Raw genomic sequence first — 22,114 nt, forward strand, 5'->3', positions numbered from 1 at the left:
CTAAGAATGTCTCTCTGCCTCTCTACTTTCTGTAGCACTGTACTACTGTAAAGTATTGGATAATACTTTAGTACAGTAGTATTGGAAATAACAATGGCAAATTTGACTTTTCTTTTTGTTTTTTTATATTCAACACAGATGTCACTTACGTGGACTCGGGGGAGGAGGAGCCACAGTATAGTAAGTACAGTAGGATTTTCTCAAGCCCATTCTTAAAAGTATTGACCAAGTCCACTTTTATTACTTTTCAGGCAGGGAATTCCAAACGTACAGTATTTCCCTCACTGTGAAGACCCCTTTTCGCCTCTGTATGCGAAATTTCCTCTCCTCCAACACGAGTGACTGTGCACGTGTCCTCTGTGTCGATCTTATCAAAAACAGTTCCTGTGTATTGTCCCCTTACTGTATATATTTGTAAAGGTTAATCATGTCCCCTCTTAATCTCCTCTTTTCCAATGTAAAAATGCCTAGCCTAGCAAGCCTTTCCTCGTATTCCAGCTTCTCAATCCACTTGATCACTTTGGTCGCCCTCCTCTAAACCTTTTCTAGTTCCACGATATCCATTTTGTAGTATGGTGCCCAAAATTGTGCATCCTACCCACCCTCCACTAGCCTAAACCTCCAATCATACTCTGATTCCGGACTCAGCATTTTGAATGTCGGGATCCAGACAGCAGGTGTTTTAAATACAGGTACAGTACAGTACTGTATGTCCCCTACCACTGGATAATCATTCTGCTACCACTGTATTATGAATATCTCTCTGCCTCCTGTAGCACTGTACTACTGTAGACTACTGTGCAATTTTGTAGTAACTGTACTCTACTGTATTTTGTTTATAATCTTTTTTTTATTTTCCACTCAGTAATTATTGACAGTCAGGAGGAGGAAGAGGAAGAGGAAGAGGAGAAGCCCTCTCCCCAACTTGGTAAGTAAACTGCAGTATTGTACTGTACTGTACATTGTGTTAAACCAATGCATTGGGTTTACGTGACCAGCAGTCAGGATTCCAGCGTTCAGGTGACAGACAGTGGCATCCTGATTGCAGCAATCCCAACAGGGTGAGGTACGGTATCCTAAACCTCCTCCACTACCCCCTGATTCTGGCCTCGACATTCTCGTCTCTCTGTGCAAAATCTACTCTCCTCCAACCTGACTGAATTTTTCTTATACTGTATTCAACACAGAATACAAAAGTACAAAAGTATACTGTATTTCATGGAATTTTTGTTTTCACAGGCCCTACACTGTCACAGGCCGTGGCGGAAGAGGAGGAGGAGTACTCCCTGTCCCCCACCACACTGCACCCATCAAGTAAGTCCAGTCTGGTACATCTTGACTTTGTAGAGCCAGTTTGAGCAAGGAGAGATTGATTGGTTTGGGCCACCACGAAAAAAAGAAGCAATCAGTCATTTCAGCCACAGTCGTGTGGCAGACCCTGTGGCTGAAATGATGGGTTTGTTAAAGTGTGCATGTCCTGTTTATACAACACAACGGTGGGAGGGCCCAATGACAATTCCATCTTGCGCCTCTTTTTTTATTTATTTATCTTTGCATCATGTGCTGTTTGTGGCAAATTTTTATAAGTGCCATCCTGTCTGACACTGCAGTGCCACTCTTAGATGGGCCAGGTGTTTGTGCCGCCCTCTTGGGTCACTTAGCTTAGTCATCCAGCGACCTCGTTGCACATTTTAGGACTAAAAATAATATTGTGAGGTGTTCAGAATAGACTGGAAATGAGTGGAAATTATGGTTATTGCGGTTTATAATACTATAGGCTCAAAATTTCACACAAATTCTATGATTTAAGCTGTTTTTGAGGGTTTTTTTTTTTTTAAAACACCCAAATCCAAAACGCATCTGAATCCGACAAAAATTCGAAAGGGTGGTTTTGCCAAAACACGTCCAAATCCAAAACCACACCAAACCACAAAACCCGAAAAAATTTCCGGTGCACATCTCTAGTTTTAATAAAGTCCAGGAGGGAAACATTCTCCTAATGAAGACACTGCAAGCAATAGGACACGAGGATGTGCACTGAGACTGGAGGGGGGGGGGGTTCAGGGGGAATTTTAAGAAAAATTACTTCACAGAAAGTGCAGTGGACAAGTGGAATAGCCGCCCATCAGAGGTGGTAGAGCCTAAAACAGTAGAGCTACAGTATTTAAACATGCATGGAAGAGACATACATAAGGATATCCTTACAAAGAAATAAGGATCAAATAAGGTTTGATGTAAAAAAAAAGGGTAAAAAAAAAGAGGCAGATTAGATGGGCAAAGTGGTTCTTACAGTATTCGTCGTCAAATTCTATGTTTCTGAATGCAGACCCTCCAACATGACCCGCCGCACTGCTCTGTTTCTGGACTTCCCTCTTAATTTATGATTTCCATCACCTGTGTTGAACTAGTTAAATGATAAGAAAGCTGTTTCTTCACAGGTGATGGCAATAATAAATTAAGAGGGAAGTCCAGAACCAGAGCATTTTGTACCTAGTGGGGCGGGTCATGTTGGAGGGTATGTGTATTTCCTGGAATGAACCTTTTTTTTCTCATTAATGTTTTTTTTCACAGGCCCTACACTGGAACAGGCCACTGAGGAGGAGGAAGAGGATGATGATGATGAGGCGGCATTTAGTGGTAAGAATTATTACTGACATTGATCTGATGCCATCAGAGTAGCACTTTTCATCAGATTTTTCTGGCAAATGCGTAGAAATCGGATGAAAATTGCACAAATCAGAATAGTGGATGGAGGACTTCAGATGAGTGTTTTTGTGTGAACTGGTGATGTTGCCCATACAGTAGCAACCGATCACATTCCACATTAACATTTATCTAGCTACACTTACAGACGGTAATGCAGTACAGTAGGTAATACTGTATTTGGTTGCTACTGTATGGACAACATCACCTGTTCTAAAAAAAACTCCCATCTTACTATATTTACCTGTCTCTTTCTCTCTCTCTCTCTCCCCTTGTCACTGTCTCTCCATTCATCTCTCTCTCTAGCTACTGTCAGTGATGAATTTCCCATTAGGCACGTACTGTACCTAGGGGCGGCATCTGTTTGGGGTCCGCAGTTGGATGCTTACAGTATGCTGATACTGTCATCCCAAAAAGTACCAGTACAGTAACTGCTAAATATTTTCAGTGTACTGTACAATATGCCATCATTGCATGGAGTGTAAATAGGTAGCACATACAGTACAGTACTGTACAGTATACATAATTAAAAAAAAAAAAAAAGTTGCTACCTTAGTCTAGTCATAATCACCGGCATACGGGCCACTCACAAATTTTCTGATGGTGTCGATGGGGCCCCTTGGAATCACCATGCCTGTCACAAGCATCACTTTTTTTACCCACCTGTCACCGGGCCTTGACACTAGTGTACTATTACTATACTTTTTACTGTACAGTATACTGTATCTTATAATATTCTTCTTTTACCCACAGACGACGAGCCAGAATACATTTTTGGTAAATATACTGTACAGTAGCAATAGTTGGTACTGTAATTACAGTATTTTTTCTACAACGTTCTTTTAAGTCAAACTGATATGACTAACTGTATTTTATCTTTTTACAGTCCGTCGCCAACCAGTGGAGGAGACACCAGGTAATAGGAGAGAAATACATAATGCACTGTACTGTACTCTAACTTACTGTAACATGTATAACACTGAGCTGATCATCTCTGACATAACCTTACAGTACATACTGTACATTCTCTACTTTTTCACTCTCTTCACTCCACAAATGCATGCTGCGTATCCTGACTACTGATTTCTTCCTTAAACTTGTTTGTAAGACAGGCTCTCAATGTCCACTTCTTCATCACACCCAGCCATCTTTCATCCTACCCCTCTTTTCCATACTGACAGTCTATCCATTTCTGTCTTTCTGCTCATTGCAGATAAATGCCGGCTGTCGGGTTAACAGTGACAATGCCGATAGGCGTAATCCCTACGCTACATATGTTCCCACTTGTGGGTGTCCACGAGTGAGTGAGAATAGAGTAGAGTATTCTCACAATAGAGTGAGAATAGATCCTGTGTGGAGTTATGCGAGTCACAAGTCTGCTGCGTGGCGAGAGCAACAAGGCTGCAAGGAGACTTGGAGCACTCATCCCTCTGCCGGCGTACTGGCAGGAGGGATGCAGCTGTTGGTACAGTATATACTGTAAACAGCCAGTATCCCATCCGGTGGAATTGCGTATGTAATCCAAAAGCACAGTGGGGGTAATTCAGACCTGATGGCTGCTGGGCATACCGCAATGCTCACACACGTCGCCATACAACAATAGGCATTGGGGACAGTCTGGTTCCAAAACTACAACTGCACGGGCGTTCGCAAGGCGATTGACAGGAAGAGGCCGTTTGTGGGTGAAAACTGACCATTTACTGGGAGTGTCTGGAAAAACGCATTTGGACACGAGTTATTAGGGAGGGTGTTTGATGTCAGCTCGGTCCCCACTCAGCCTGATCTCATCGCACAGTAGGAGAAAGCCCTGGGCTGCACACAGACTGCACATACTGGATTTTCACAGCTCTGCATACACATGCATTTGCATGCTTGCAAGGGTGAATATGTGAATGCAGCAGTACAATCAGGTCTGAATTACCCCCAATGTACTGTACTGTACAGTACTATAAGATATTTTGAGCTGGGACCTCCTATCTGTTGTGCTTTTCCATCTGTTAAATGTCTACAGTATTTATCATGATCTGTTCTTGTACTGTGGTGTTTTATTCCTTTGATAATTTGTTTATGACCTGTTGAAGCTAAACTCTTGTACAGTTCTTTATATTTTGAAGACCAGCAATACAGTATAATACTGTACCTACAGTATACCATAGTAATTGTATAGTATTGGAATGTGACTAATGTTTTCTTTTCTTCAATATAGTGCCAATGATTTATGGGGGCCCTAGACAGGGCCATGAACGGTGGGCTGGCCCAGAAGCGGGCAGGCAGCAGCCCACTTATACAAGAGGTAAACTATGGCAATGCTTAAATTACCTCAACAGCATACAGTAGTGTTCTATTTACTGTACTGACAATACAGTACTGTACATTGTAAATAACAAGATTATCTAATATAGAGTACAGTACTGTATTGCCATTACTACACTGTAAAGTATTCAGTATTTGTGTTGTAATACTGTGCTTGTTTCCCACAGAACAGTTGCAGCGGGCTCTCCAGCTACTGCGGGTGGTGGTCCACCTTTTAGTGGACCTTTTTTTTAATTTTTTATTAAGATTAATTTAATTTTTGTTTATTAAATAATTTTTGTTGTATTGTACTCCATTGTATAGTATCTTTTTCTACTGTATAAGCTAGGCATACTGTACACCATACAATAATCTGGCTGTCTGGAATGAAATTCTGTTTATGGATGAGAGCCTGGATGAAGCCATCAGAAGCCATAGACTCATGCCCAGTAACAGGGGGATAAAATGGGGGACACTTCTACCATGCCCTGAAATGCCCAAGGATTCTGCCCCTCAGCAAGCCCCTTCTCTTGAATTCCCATCATACAGTAGTACTAATTTTTACAGTACAGTATATGAGAAAGTTGGGAATACAAAAATTGGAAACCACGTCATGTTTATTTTAAGAAACACTTTATTTACGGACAAAATCAGTAGGAACATATAACATCACACATATTGTAATAAGAAAGCCAACATCACACATACTGTACGGTACTTTAATCAAAAGGTAACATCACAAATACAGTAACAATATCAACGGAAACTTTTTTTTTCTTTTTTGGTGGTGTGGGGTAATGGTTTTTTTTTTTAGGTTTGCTTTTTTTGTATTATTTTTAGTTTTTGTCTTTTGATTTTTAACACGGTCGCATACGGACACCAGAACGGAGAACGGAAACAGACAACAGCAGCCCCTGGATGGGCACAGCCCAATGGACTCAGACGCCTGGGGATTGAAACACTTTATTTACAGCCTGGACATTTGACAAAGGCAGTAGGAACATGTAACATCACACATATTGTAATAAGAAAGCCAACATCACACATACTGTACGGTACTTTAATCAATAGGTAACATCACAAATACAGTAACAATATCAACGGAATTTTTTTTTTTCTTTTTTGGTGGTGTGGGGTAATGGTTTTTTTTTTTAGGTTTGCTTTTTTTGTATTATTTTTAGTTTTTGTCTTTTGATTTTTAACACGGTCGCATACGGACACCAGAACGGAGAACGGAAACAGACAACAGCAGCCCCTGGATGGACACAGCCCAATGGACTCAGACGCTTGGGGATTGAAACACTTTATTTTCAGCATGGACGTGGGACAAAATCAGTAGGAACATGTAACATCACACATATTGTAATAAGAAAGCCAACATCACACATACTGTATGGTACTTTAATCAAAAGGTAACAGCACAAATACAGTAACAATATCAACTTTAACATTTTTATAATTTATAATATCCGAGCGCTGCCACGTGCTGGGGGTTCACGGTCGCCCGCTGCACCTTTGGATCCCCTACCCCACCCACGCAGCAGGCCCTTCCCAATCCGCATCGCCTACACCATTCGCAACAGCACCGCACCCGCCACTCCCCCACCCACGTTACCCCCGCATCCACCGCACCCCCTGGACACCTCCCCCATCCACTGCACACCCGCACCCACCCCTTCTCCATCTGCAGCGCCTTCGGAACCCCTCCTCCATCCGCAACAGCCCTGCAGCTGCCATCCCCCACCTGCGACACCCCTGCTCCTACCCCACTCACAGCGCCTTCATACCCCCTCCCCCATCCGCAGTCCCCACTCCCCAAACCCCTTCCTGTTGCAAGGGACTACGCCCCCTTCACCATCGGACGCCCTATCATTGTGCAATATTCAAACACTAACAAAACTAGGAATGCAGGTAATACTCCATATATTGAACCCCAGAAAGGCGTGCAGGGGTTAAGGGGGCGTAGTATATTACAATAGAAAAAAGTTATAGTGTCAGTGAAAAAAGCACCTCATGACAGATACTGTACACAAGCTCATGTCTAAATACTGTATACTGTAAGCAGTGACATTAAGGGGTACAGTATATGCAATTGCGGTCGAATTCCGGCAGGAATACGGAAAAAATGGACACGGGATCCCCCATCTTTTTAGAACCAGCACCGGGCTCTGCTCCTGGTCCTGGTGCAAAAAATAAGGGGGACAAAAAAGCGTAGGGGTTCCCCATATTTTTTGAACCAGCACTGGGCTCCACTAGCTGGACAGATAATGCACAGCCGCGGGACACTTTTATACCGGTCCCTGCGGCCATGGAATTAAATACCCAACTAGTCACACCTGGCCGGGGTACCATGGAGGAGTGCGGGCCCCTTAAATCAAGGGGACCCCCCCTCCAGCCACTCGATTATCTCTATCGCCCCTGTGTATTGTAGCTAGGGGATTGTGACGCTCCTTCAGCATTGCCCCGTAGCCTGCAAAATCTGTGCTGTTATTTGCTCCATAGCTGAGTGCCTCCTAGGAGCTAGGAGTCACAGGCGGTAGCCATTTCAATTGAGTCTGCCCTGCTATAGAATTGTATGTGTACAGTACCATACGGTGCATAGAACCTTTACAGTAGAAACTCTCCTGCAGCTGGGTGGCATGTACTGTATCACTGGGAAACTGATTAGGATCAACTGGTAATGTACAGTACCAATGGTAACCTACTGTACTGTATATACAAAGTTGTATGTACTACAAAGTGTTAGTACAGTAACAGTATGACCCTGCCTGGATGAAGCCATCAGAAGCCATAGACTCATGCCCAGTAACAGATGGATAAAATGGGGGACACTTCTACCATGCCCCTGAAATGCCCAAGTATTCTGCCCCTCAGCAAGCTTGTGCATACAGTACAACCCCTTCTCTTGAGTCACAGTGCTCCCCAGGCAGCCACAGACACCAGTGAAACAAGATGCCTAACCAAGTTGTTTTACATACAGTATACCACTCTTAATTGAATTCCCATCATACAGTAGTACTAATTTATACAGTACAGGAAGTTGGGAATACAAACATTGGAAACCACGTCATGTTTATTTTAAGAAACACTTTATTTACGGACAAAATCATTAGGAACATGTAACATCACACATACTGTATTGTAATAAGAAAGCCAACATCACACATACTGTAGGGTACTTTAATCAAAAGGTAACAGCACAAATACAGTAACAATATCAACTTTAACATATTTATAATTTGTTTTTTTGTGGTGGGGGGTGCGGGGTAATGGTTTTTGTACTTTATTTTTAGGTTTTGCTTTTTTGAATTATTTTTCGTTTTTGTCTTTTGCTTTAACACTGTCGCATACGGACACCAGAATAGAGGACTGACAACAGCAGCACCTGGATAGAAACGCAGCCCAAGGCCCCAGATGGACACAGCACAATGGACTCGGCTGCTACTGGATAGATACAGCAGCGCCCAAAAAATCAACTGGTGACAGTGAAATAAAAGGGGCAACTTGTACCAGGCATGTGGTGAGCCAAGTTCATGCACTCCCCTTTGAGTAACCGTGCTGCTCCAAGTGGATTCAGCACAGTGCATGCAGCCCCAGAAAATGTACAGGTCATACAGGTACAGTGACACAATTTTTTAGCTTCAGCTGTGTGAAGCTGATGTGCTGAAGCTAGGAGGTAGGTAATGATCTGGTTTCATCATAGTGGAGCTTCCAAGTCATTTTCCTCTTCATTCTCAGCGCAGCGTTTATGGTATCCCTTATCTTCCTCTTTTCTGGATCACCAATCCTCACGCGGCGTTCACACCTAGCCATGATGTCATGTACCAGATTTTTGGGCAGCGGAAGTTTGCCCTTGGAACCATCAAAGTTCACACGATTGGCCCACGTCAAGTATTTGTCGTATTGTACATGGTACTGGAACAGAGAATATGCATATTTCTGAATATGTCCATTTGAAGCTCTGTACAGATGGTCGTCCAGGGAAGTTGAGATGACAGCCAGGGCAATATTGTTCAGAGAGCCTCCGAATGTATTGAGAAGTGGCCTGTGAGCAGGTGTGCTGGTCATCATTGGTGTTCCTGGCAACAGCACACTTGAATCCAGGCCTCTGCGGTCCTCCAGGCCTCCTCTGCTGTGGTCCAGGCCTCCTCTGTGGTCCTCCAGGCCTCCTCTGGTCCTCCAGGCCTCCTCTGCGGTCCTCCAGGCCTCCTCTGCGGTCCTCCAGGCCTCCTCTGCGGTCCTCCAGTCCGCTACTGCGGTCGTCCAGGCCTCCTCTGCGGTCGTCCAGGCCTCCTCTGCGGTCCTCCAGGCCTCCTCTGCGGTCCTCCAGGCCTCCTCTGCGGTCCTCCAGGCCGCTGACTTCCTCCAGTCCGCTGCTGTGGTCCAGGCCTCTGCGGTTCTCCAGGCCTCCTCTGCTGTGGTCCAGGCCTCCTCTGCGGTCCTCCAGGCCTCCTCTGCGGTCCTCCAGGCCTCCTCTGCGGTCCTCCAGGCCTCCTCTGCGGTCCTCCAGTCCGCTGCTGCGGTCGTCCAGGCCTCCTCTGCGGTCCTCCAGGCCTCCTCTGCGGTCCTCCAGGCCTCCTCTGCGGTCCTCCAGGCCTCCTCTGCGGTCCTCCAGGCCGCTGACTTCCTCCAGTCCGCTGCTGTGGTCCAGGCCTCTGCGGTCCTCCAGGCCTCCTCTGCTGTGGTCCAGGCCTCCTCTGCGGTCCTCCAGGCCTCCTCTGCGGTCCTCCAGGCCTCCTCTGCGGTCCTCCAGTCCGCTGCTGCGGTCGTCCAGGCCTCCTCTGCGGTCCTCCAGGCCTCCTCTGCGGTCCTCCAGGCCTCCTCTGCGGTCCTCCAGTCCGCTGCTGCGGTCGTCCAGGCCTCCTCTGCGGTCGTCCAGGCCTCCTCTGCTGTCGTCCAGGCCTCCTCTGCTGTCGTCCAGGCCTCCTCTGCTGTCGTCCAGGCCGCTGACTTTGTCCAGTCCGCTGCGGTCGTCCAGGCTGCTGCGGTCGTCCAGGCCTCATCTGCAGTCGTCCAAGCCTCCTCTGCGGTCGTCCAAGCCTCCTCTGCGGTCGTCCAAGCCGCTGACTTCGTCCAGTCCTCCTCTGCGGTCGTCCAGTCCTCCTCTGCGGTCGTCCAGTCCTCCTCTGCGGTCGTCCAGGCCACTGACTTCGTCCAGTCCGCTGCTGTGGTCCAGGCCTCTGCGGTCCTCCAGGCCTCTGCGGTCCTCCAGGCCGCTGACTTGAACCGCTTGGTGGTGTGTTGCAATTATGGTGCGGCAAACTCCAACTTGCCATTCTTCCCTTGTTTGTTCAATGACTTTCTTCATGGCTTCTACCATCTGTTCCTTTATGCCTTCTTTAAGGCCAGCCACATCGGTCTGCAGCTGATTGACCTGTCCACCAAGTTCTGCCTCCATATTGGTCACCTTACTGAGTAGCTCCTTTAGTAAAACAGGACAGGTACACTGGCAGTCCTGCACTTTGGTGTTCACATCTGTGAAATGCAACCTTCTTCGTGGTGAATGTGTAGTGTCTTCTTGTCCAGGGGTGGCTACATGGTCCAAAAAAGAAGCTTCCTGATGCAGCGTGTTTGTCACGTCCTCTAGCACCGGTATTTCCAGATTCATTGGCTGAACACTGTGATCTGCAAGAGATGGAACAATGACATCATTTGCCACACCACATATCAGCCCCAACTTATTATTCTTTGCCTTGGCATTTTTTCGTGGTTTCACCACATTTTCTTTCTGAGCCGCCTTGGCAGTTTTCTTCTTCTTTTGTGGGACTAATGCAGCAAGTTTCTGTGCCACTGATGGGTGGGTTTTGGCACTCCCGTAAAATCTGGTAGTCTGCATTCTTTGTCTTTTGTCTAAAAATATAAAAACCACAATAAGAAAACATGTAAAGCATTGCCCCCTGGACTGTAAAATGTATGCCATACTGTATCTCACTACATATCCGAGCGCTGCCACGTGCTGGGGGTTCACGGTCGGCGGCCATTTTGTCAGGTTGCTAAGCGATCCAGCTCGGTATACCGTAATGTGCATAGACCTCGCTTATCCCGGTGTAATTGAGCAAGGGGATTGTGACGCTCCTTCAGCATTGCCCCCTGGACTGTAAAATGTATGCCATACTGTATCTCACTACATATCCGAGCGCTGCCACGTGCTGGGGGTTCACGGTCGGCGGCCATTTTGTCAGGTTGCTAAGCGATCCAGCTCGGTATACCGTAATGTGCATAGACCTCGCTTATCCCGGTGTAATTGAGCTAGGGGATTGTGACGCTCCTTCAGCATTGCCCCCTGGACTGTAAAATGTATGCCATACTGTATCTCACTACATATCCGAGCGCTGCCACGTGCTGGGGGTTCACGGTCGGCGGCCATTTTGTCAGGTTGCTCAGCGATCTTGCTCGGTATAACGTAATGTGCATAGACCTCGCTTATCCCGGTGTAATTAAGCTAGGGGATTGTGACGCTCCTTCAGCATTGCCCCCTGGCCTGTAAAATGTATACCATACTGTATCTCACTCCATATCCGAGCGCTGCCATGTGCTGGGTGTTCACGGTCGGTGGCCATTTTTAGTGTGCATAGAACTCGCTTATCCACATAGGCCCCTGTGTTTTTAACTACTATATTGAGATGCACATTTCTAGGCCTACAGTATTTAATATACAGTAAGCAGCATTGTTGTTAGGCAATAATTGAAGAATTTACATACAGTACTGACATGTACTGTATGTAATGCTTGTACATCATGTCAGTCGACCCTTATGCTGTACACTACTGTAAGTCTCACAGGGCCCATGCACTTCCAAGGAGGGTTATTTACTGTACTCTATCTGTTTCATACAGGAAACTAATTGCAGTCCATAACACTGAAGTGGTATTTTCAGTACTGTACAGTATACAATACTTAAATTTGAACATCAGGTACTGGATAGTAAACATGTACAGTATTAACTTCTATCATAAAACTCTTATGCATTTTCAGATGTGTAAATTTTAGACTACAGTATTCACAAATGTTTTTTCTCCATACAGGAATTATAGTTGGACAACATGCCAGTAACTATCAACAAAACGATGAGCAAGATAATCGCCAACATGAAAAAAGAAAATAAAACCATCAAAGAGATCCATGCATGGCTCAAGGAAAGTGGCATTATAGTCACTTTAGAAACGGTGCGCTATCATGCATTCGAGAGAACAACGCCCAGATTTGTATTTCCTACAAAATGCACATGGTACGTATTGTACACTACTGTAATGTTTAAATGACTTGCTTTATACCATAGACAATTTTTTGGAAATAAAATAAAAACTTCATCTATTGTAACTGTGATTGTGCTGTTCATGAATTCATATTTTTCATACTGTATTGTACTGTAGGAGAGTGCAACAAATTGTGGAGGAACTAACTCGTGAGGATGATGAGCGTACTGCTTTGCAAATAAAACGAATTCTCCATTCCAAGTATGACCTGGACATATCGGCCACCAGCATCAGAAGGATGCGACGGAAAATGGGATGGACCTTTGGCGCAACAAGGTAAAATACTGAAAGCAGTATAAACCATACAGTAAATGCACTGTTAATAATCCCTTGATACGTGATATAACAATGCCATAAATCATTATACAGAGTGTGTACTTTATACTACAGTATATACAGTATGTGTGTGTGTGTATATACTGTATATATTCTATCCCAAAAGAGATACCTACTGTATAGCCACTCAGAGACAGCAATGAAGCATTGCCGGCTTATTGTGATGATTACATACTGTATAGTGTGTGTGTGTGTGTGTGTGTGTGTGTGTGTACAGTATGTATATATATATTACTCTGTATGTACCTTAATGTATGTACAGTTTAATGTATACAGTAGGTATATAATACAGTATACTGCACATACAGTCTACTGTATATACAGTAATCTGTAAATCTGTAATTTCATAACTGTATCTGATTTCATTATTTTTGGCTCTTCACAGGATATCTCCAATGATAAGAGATGTGAATAAAGAAAAGAGAGTGGAACAGGCACGGCGATGGATTGAGAGTGGTGAAACATTTGATGATGTCATTTTCACAGATGAATCGTCTGTTGCCCTTGAGCGGTTCTCCAGAATGTCATTCAGGAAACGTAACCATATCTCATTAAAACCACGCCCAAAGCATCCATTGAAAGTCCATGTATGGGGAGGCATATCACGATTAGGAGCTGGTCCCCTATTATTTTTCGAAGGTACAGTACTATACTTTATTCTGTGCCTGTGTTCTGTAAAAATACATGCTGTACTGTAGAGTACATGTAACTGCACAATAAAAGGAGTTGCTTATTAATGAACAACATTTTTTTATTTCTGTAGGGATCATGGATAAGAAATTTTTCCAAGAAACAATAGTAGAGGAATGTATGGTGCCATTTGTGAATAAATATTACCCAAATCACCATAGGATATTCCAAGACAATGATCCTAAACACTCCGCCTCAGCCAAATTTATGGAAGAGAAAGGTATGAATTGGGAACGCACACCACCAGAGTGAGTATTCTTTCAACAGTGTACAAGTAAAATTTTGGATAGCACTCTAGTACTGTAAATTTATTTTTTTTGTTTAATAAACAGTACAATATTGTATGTTTAATTTTCTCTATTTACTGTAATGTCATTAATTTTTTCTATACGCTTTATTTTTATTTTTATATAGATCACCAGACATGAACCCAATCGAATTAGTGTGGGCTCAATTGAAGAGGTACATTAGGAGTGTTGCAAAGCCAACAACAAAACAGCAACTGTTGGATGGGATAAAGACATTTTGGCTAGAAGTACTCACACCTGAACATTGTAATAATTATATAAATCACCTGTATAAAGTATTACCTGTTGTAGTCGAAAGAAATGGTCAAGCCACAAATATGTAGTTCTGTACTGTATTTTCTGTTTAAAATTTTAAATTGGTGCATTATTAAAAAAAAAATTATAAAATTGCCTTTGTCTGATTATTGCATAAACTAATGTAGAATATTATACAGAAGTAATGTTATTGATGTGTATGAACAGTTATTTTCAGTTTTATTAGTCTTGAATAAGAGTACTGTACATTTTGATCAGTGCAGTACATGGAATCGGATGTTGTAATAAATACTTTTTTTTACATTAATATTGATGCTTTTCCAATAAATATTCAATTTTACAGTATGGTACGGTACAGTACATGAGGGTACCTGTACAGTATGATACGTCATTATGGGGGAGAAATACTGTATCCACTAAATGTACAGTAAAATGTTTTTTTCTTATTACAAACACACAAATGCATCTCAGATGGAAATATGCTATACACAGCAGACAGCTTATGGTGACAGAACTTCCCTACTGTATCCCCACCCATAGTCGTGGTATATTTTAGATTGCCTAATGAGACACTCCTGCAGCATTGCCAATGATTCATGTAAAACCTGTGTGCAAACAGTATCTGTATTGAATGCAAAGTACAGTAAGAGTACAGTATACAGTATTATCAGAGCCAAACCTGACCAACATGATGCCCTAGGCTAGATTTTGGCTGATGCCCTCTTGCACAGATGCTACGTAGTTCCGCCTCTAACCCTGCACCCCTTTCCCAGCACCATCACCCATTTTGGCGCTCCTACCCCCTATAATCTAAATAAAAACAATGTGCACATTTAGTGCCAGCCCAAAACAGTGTACAGTATGTTCTTGCTGGGAAGGGGCATGGTAACACAATAATACCCGAAGATGAAATGACACAACACAGTACTGCAACTTTATTCACATTATATCATGCAGTAATGCCCCTTATTCACATTACACCCCACCACATTCATCTTTATTTACATTAGACCACAGGTTCTCAAACTCAGTCCTCAGGACCCCACACAGGGAGGGGAACAGCGCTGATATGGAGGGTAATTGCAGGCAGCGAGTCGCCGCCCGCAGCTCCTCTCCCACCTACACACCATACCTGCCGCCTGACACCCACATCCCAGGGAGAGGGCGCTAGCTCAGGCACCGCTAGATCAGCATCTGCAGCATACAGACAAGGGCTGCCATGCTCAGCGGCAAGCGGTGCGGAGCATGTGCAGCGGGACAGCGCCAGGACGGGACACGCACTAATCAACATTGCTGCTGGCCCGGAGCTCCCTCCGTCTGCAGCCTAAGGACGCGCGCCGCACCTCTCCAGGGAAACACATGCCTGCCCGCCCACAGGGCTCCGGACGCTTACCTATGCTCCGCGATCACAGCAGCTGACGCTGCCATGCAGGATGGAGGAATGACGCCCGTCAGACGGGGCGGACAGTGTGCGGCGGAACGGGGCCAGGAAGGAATGCTGACCACGACCCATTGCTGCTGGGTCTGAGCTCCATCCCTCTGCAGTCACCATCTCACAGCAGCAGCCTGGAGGTTAGTGGCCACCACGACCCGCACATCCTTACCTCACACATACCTCACATATACCTCACATACCTCACACATGAGTGCAAAGGTACACACACTGTGACATCACACCTGTAGCCCACCCCTATATCTGCTAAGTACTCCCCGTCACTATGCCCTGTCACCCTCATTCTGCTCTCTAACTGCCTGTCTGTGTACTGGCCTTCACCCCTCTCACACCATCACCAACCCTCACTAACTACCACAGAGACTACTGTATGTGCACTGATATCTGCCCCTCCACCACCTGCAGCGCCCCTGGACCCCTCCCCATCCCCCGCAAACCCCCGCACCTGCCCCTCCACCACCCATGGCACCCCCACCCACTGCGCCTTCGGACCCCCTACCCCACCCGCAGTGTCTTCCAAACCCCTCCCCCATCTGCAGCAGCCACTCCCCTATCCGCCACACCCCGCATCTGGCTCTCCCCCGCCCGCTGCACCTTTGGATCCCCTACCCCACCCACGCAGCAGGCCCTTCCCAATCCGCATCGCCTACACCATTCGCAACAGCACCGCACCCGCCACTCCCCCACCCACGTTACCCCCGCATCCACCCCCCCCCCCCACCGCGCCCCCTGGACACCTCCCCCATCCACTGCACACCCGAACCACCCCTTCTCCATCTGCAGCGCCTTCGGAACCCCTCCTCCATCCGCAACAGCCCTGCAGCTGCCATCCCCCACCTGCGACACCCCTGCTCCTACCCCACTCACAGCGCCTTCATACCCCCTCCCCCATCCGCGGTCCCCACTCCCCAAACCCCTTCCTGTTGCAAGGGACTACGCCCCCTTCACCATCGGACGCCCTATCATTGTGCAATATTCAAACACTAACAAAACTAGGAATGCAGGTAATACTCCATATATTGAACCCCAGAAAGACGTGCAGGGGTTAAGGGGGCGTAGTATATTACAATAGAAAAAAGTTATAGTGTCAGTGAAAAAAGCACCTCATGACAGATACTGTACACAAGCTCATGTCTAAATACTGTATACTGTAAGCAGTGACATTAAGGGGTACAGTATATGCAATTGCGGTCGAATTCCGGCAGGAATACGGAAAAAATGGACACGGGATCCCCCATCTTTTTAGAACCAGCACCGGGCTCTGCGCCTGGTCCTGGTGCAAAAAATAAGGGGGACAAAAAAGCGTAGGGGTTTCCCATATTTTTTGAACCAGCACTGGGCTCCACTAACTGGACAGATAATGCACAGCCGCGGGACACTTTTATACCGGTCCCTGCTGCCATGGAATTAAATACCCAACTAGTCACACCTGGCCGGGGTACCCTGGAGGAGTGGGGGCCCCTTAAATCAAGGGGACCCCCCCTCCAGCCACTCGATTATCTCTATCGCCCCTGTGTATTGTAGCTAGGGGATTGTGACGCTCCTTCAGCATTGCCCCGTAGCCTGCAAAATCTGTGCTGTTATTTGCTCCATAGCTGAGTGCCTCCTAGGAGCTAGGAGTCACAGGCGGTAGCCATTTCAATTGAGTCTGCCCTGCTATAGAATTGTATGTGTACAGTACCATACGGTGCATAGAACCTTTACAGTAGAAACTCTCCTGCAGCTTTGGCCTGCTTTATGTAAAACTTGTGTTTTGTCAGTTTGCTATGCGATCGAGCCCGGTGTAACGTACTGTAATGTGCATAGACCTCGCTTATCTCTGTGTACAGTATTTTGGCTAGGGGATTGTGACGCTCCTTCAGCATCGCCCCGTAGCCTGCACAGCTTATGCCATTTCTCATTCCATACCCGACTGCTGCCTGCCACGAGGTGGGGGTTCAGGAGGTGGGGGTTCAGGGGTAGTGGTCATTTTGCCAGTGTGCTATGCGATTGAGTCCGGTGTACCGTAATACTGTATGCAATCCTACAGTAGCTTATCCTCATCGCCCCTGTGTATTTTGGGGATTGTGACGCTCCTTCAGCATTGCCCCATAACCTGCACAAGGGTTCAGGGGCGGCGGCCATTTTGCCAGTGTGCTATGCGATCGAGTCCGGTGTACCATAATGTGCATACTGTGTATTTTAGCTAGGGGATTGTGACGCTCCTTCAGCATTGCCCCATAGTCTGTACAATCTGGACTATAGTATTACTTGCTCCGTAGCCTAGGGCCTCTGTGGGGCAAGGAGTCATAGGTGGTAGCCATTTCTATTCAGTCTGCCCAGCTACAGAATTGTATGTGTACTGTACGGAGCATAGAACCTTAACCTGCATAGAACCTGCACATTATGGTACACCGGACTCGATCGCATAGAACCGCTCATGCAGCTTTGCCCTGGTTTATGTGAATAAAAAAAATAATAAAGTGTCTGAAAAAAACTAACATGCATTCGTACTTAAGGAATCGAACCCGGGACTCTGAGTATGGGAAGCGAAACACTTCACCACTTCGCCGCAGACAAATGTATAAATCCATTGGTTTTGATTATGCTGTAATGGCTACGGGATTAGGACGATAACATACAGTACTGTACAAAATTCCTAATCTTGAGAGGCAATAGTGAATTTCTAACACACATCCATTTGCGACAGTGTACACTACTGGTTTTACAGTATGTTTTGTCTGCGGTACTTGGACGCTCACATACAATATTCATAAAGTATTGTAGATGGATCATATACTGTATGCTGTACTATTTGCGTCTGTGTCGTACTGTATATACAGTACTGTATTAAATAATGCAGCGTAATGAGTATTTACTGTATGCAGCGTAATGAGACGCCTTAGTAAAGTAGTCCTTATTATGTATTTCAGTATTGTATTTTACGGGAGACCACACGCATGCGCAGTGGTGATTGTAAAAAGCGACATCTGGTGGCTGATCGCAGGTATTACACGTAAAGGTAACGCCAAACGCCATGTCTGCCTCCGTGCGATTAGGTACGCCTCTCTGTGACTAGGCGCGCCTCCCTACGCTGCATATGCTCGATCGGGACAAACGCCTCAGCCACTCAAGATAAAGGTGGCTACATCTGTATACACCAATGTTCAGATATACATTTTTAAAACAGAGATGTTTTTTGATTACAGCAGCTGTCTTTTTCTGTAATTGAGACTATGCAGCTATTATCCCGCACATGGTGCTTAACTGTTTAAGCACACAGCACTATTGGAATGTGCTGATTGAGGTGAGGATGTGTGGGCTTTGCATGTATACAAAGAAATAGTGGTATACACAGGGTGTTATTGTACATCTTCCCGAGCACCCACTCTCTAGCCACCTGCTCTGATATATGGGTTACCTTTGTCTAATCTTGTGTACAAGTAGTATTATTATTTTCCAAATAAGTATTGTCACCTTTATTGTTATTTATTGGGACCTGGGAGGCTCAGTCATGTTTTGTTCTATTTATTCTAGATATACTTTTTAACTATTCTGAATTGCAATATTAAGACTGGATTTGATGATTTATGTATGGCCTTTCTTGAAAAAGATCCTCGCCATGGATCGAAACGTCGAAACTTATGAGGCTACAATAAAATACTGTCTTGAAGAAGTGTTTGGACTTTGTATACAGTGAGAGTGCACCCTCCACCACGTGGAATTCTCATCTACATTTGCGGACATTTCGTCTGTTGGGAGCACCCACCTTTGGGAACATTGATGAGAGTGCAGAACTTTCTTGTTTATATATATATATATATATATATATATATGAGAAAAGAAAGGAAATTGGCGCCCAGAGGTTATTGGAGTCTATAAAATACAAAGAACCCTATAGGTTTCACAATTATCATTGATCTTAAAACATAAACATGAACTGTTCTTTCGTAAAATATTTTTATTAAAATATACAGAAACAAAGTAGCATGTCCATCATATTACACAGACATAATGATGTAATTTCTCTTCGAATAGTCCATCATTGAAGTTGGTAGAGGAATATAGGCAACTTAGTGCAGTATCTTTATTCTTCCTCTTAAGGTATTAAGAGATAACATCAAATACAACAACCCAACGCGTTTCGTCTAGTAACTAGACTTCATCAGGGGTATGTCTAAAAATTACAAGACAACTAATCAACATTTAAACAATGATACATACAACAAAGCAAGGGATAATAATTGAACCAACGACAAAATTATGAGGGTTAAATTAGAAAGTAACAATAGAAATCCATATTTATCATCATTGGGTATTTTACATACCTTTAAGTATTAACACCAGTCTAAATGTAATCAATCAAGGTGGACAATCTGGATTTTTCAAAGAGTGATTTCAGAGCATCACAAAAAATGCTGCCAAGGCATCAAGCCAGTCTAGTTAAGAAATAATTAATTCTTATTACTATCAAATGATTTACCAACTATTGTGTGATTCATAAAATTAAAGTGTCACATACCTCATATGTTCGACTACTCAGAATTCATATACTTACTATGTTTCTAGCTTTCAAAAGGAAGGTAAAATCAGCAAGATCCTGCCATAAGTGGACCTAACAAATCAATTAGTTTTAATTAGTCATATCTGAGCCAAATAAGGCAGAGAAAAAGAAGAAAAAGAGAAGGGATGGGAGGCTTAATTGTCAACTCCCCTCACTAATGTCCTCTATTGGGGAAACACACATGTGTCCAATATATGGATCGCAATATATCTGCCTAATTAATCAGTATATACTGACACATTATATGCAGAGTCCCCTGTCAAAAATACATATATTACTAATGGGCATATTATAGATAATCTTAATGGTAGCAAAATACTATATAGACCAAGGTCTACAATTATATAAATGTTTTTAAAGTTATTACAGGCAAGACTCTTAAAATGTCGTGACATACCTCATGGGTCAAATAAAAGCATGCAATATTTATACTGGTAGGATGTGCATACAGCTTTTCACAGGAAAAAACCTAAGGGTCAATTAGATAATATCCATAAATGACTCTAAGTATGATGGCAATACTGGACTAATAAGCCAAACTACTAGCTAAATCACATGACCTCTGTGTATGTTTAAAATTGAGAAGTTTGCGTTGCTCACATGCTGACAGACTTATAATGGATTAACCATCAAAATAATGCTAATTAGACTTCATAAGTGAGACATAATGCATATTCAAGATATCAAACTTGGATATCACTCCTTTTACACATATCAATTGGCACCATATAAATCAAATTGGAAATTAAAAAATTTAAAAATTAAGTGCCATTCAGTCTAACCAAGAAAATATACATATCATAAATTAAATAGAGCCCTCTTCTAAATAATATGGGAGATCTTACTTTCCAAAAAGACAGCCAGTAGTGCTCCAGTATCCTTGCAATGGGATATGAGAGCTCAATTCAAACCTTTTATAGGGGAAGTCCTATGACATAATTTCCCCAATTAGACTAATAAACATTAGACCTATGTCAATCTCATATAGATACTAGAGATGAGCGGATTCGGTTTTACTCGGTTTTACTCGGTTCTCAAAACCGAATCTTATTGGCTATCCAAAACACGTGACATCCGTGAGCCAATTAGATGCCGTTTTGAGAACCGAGTAAAATCGAGTAAAACCGAACCCGCTCATCTCTAATATACCAATTCTTTAATCAATTATGTATATGGGACTTTAATTGGAGTGAGTCATTTTACTGAAATGTGCAATATAAACCATAATTAGTCTGTGTGCCCATAATATACTCATTATAATATAGTGTACACCTGGACACCACCGAGTGACAGTGTGCCCAACCAATGGGAATAGTGAGGGGAGGGCCATGGACCCTGCAAATTAACTGCATTCAGCCATGAGCTAGATAACAAAACTAGTATTCACTCTATTTACGTTGTGAACAAGTGCTTCTCTGCTTCTCCTCAGTGCCTCAGCCCAAGCTCCATGGGTTACCAGGGGAACCTTCCCCGTCCGTCCGCATCACGTGAACTGCTCACGTGATGCGGAAATAAGGCGGCTTGTGTTCCAGCGCCATAACAACCAGCGCTACGCGAAGCCGCCTAGGTACTTCCTTATTGACTGCGATCAGCTGTTGTTAGTGGGCCAATGGGAAGACGGAAGACTTAGTGAAGTGGGGAACCAAAACTGTACGTGTTAATTGTCCGTATACGGTGCATAAGAACCTATTAGCAAAACGAGCCTTAAGTGTGACTAAGCTACTACTTATAATGTGAAAAACTATCTTAATTACATTTAAAACAATGATTTTGGATATATGATATATTACCACACTGGTAATATTATAAACAATTATGTCCTTTTCAACAATACTACCTTAGAGGAACATCTCCCATCAGTGGATTAGGACTGGCAAAAATGTCTCACTTAATATATTACTCATACTATAAAGAAAGAGGCTCCATTTGTACAAAAATGTAAATAATTGTATAATTAGTACCACAAATACAATAAATTCCACAGTAAATAGACATTCTGTGATGTATACATTAAATCCCCCAGCCTAATACTGGTCCCTCCAGTACAGTTGTAAAGCACAACTCATAAACAAATAGCAGATTTCTGGGAAATATACAGTCCCAAATTCTATTGTGAGTTTACCCAAAATAGGGAGAGGGGGAAAAGAGAAAAGTGGAAGAATGAAAGGAATAGAAAAATTAAACAGAACTGGGAGGACCTGACCTAAATATAACGAATCGTATTCAAGTTCTCTATACAGTATAGAGGCTTAATCTAGAGAATACAAGCCATGTCAAT

At 43.9% G+C, this 22,114-nt stretch overlaps 1 long non-coding RNA gene across 1 annotated transcript; it reads left to right on the plus strand.

Annotated features, from left to right (window-relative positions):
• Positions 1 to 2,568: 2,568 nt before the first annotated feature.
• Positions 2,569 to 5,236, plus strand: LOC134969304 (uncharacterized). The gene is made up of 5 exons (XR_010189447.1): positions 2,569 to 2,637; positions 3,457 to 3,480; positions 3,590 to 3,619; positions 4,910 to 4,996; positions 5,184 to 5,236. It is a non-coding gene; the product is annotated as an uncharacterized LOC134969304 (long non-coding RNA).
• Positions 5,237 to 22,114: the final 16,878 nt, after the last annotated feature.

This window comes from Pseudophryne corroboree, chromosome 1 (genome assembly GCF_028390025.1).
Source record: "Pseudophryne corroboree isolate aPseCor3 chromosome 1, aPseCor3.hap2, whole genome shotgun sequence".
NCBI lineage: Eukaryota > Metazoa > Chordata > Amphibia > Anura > Myobatrachidae > Pseudophryne > Pseudophryne corroboree.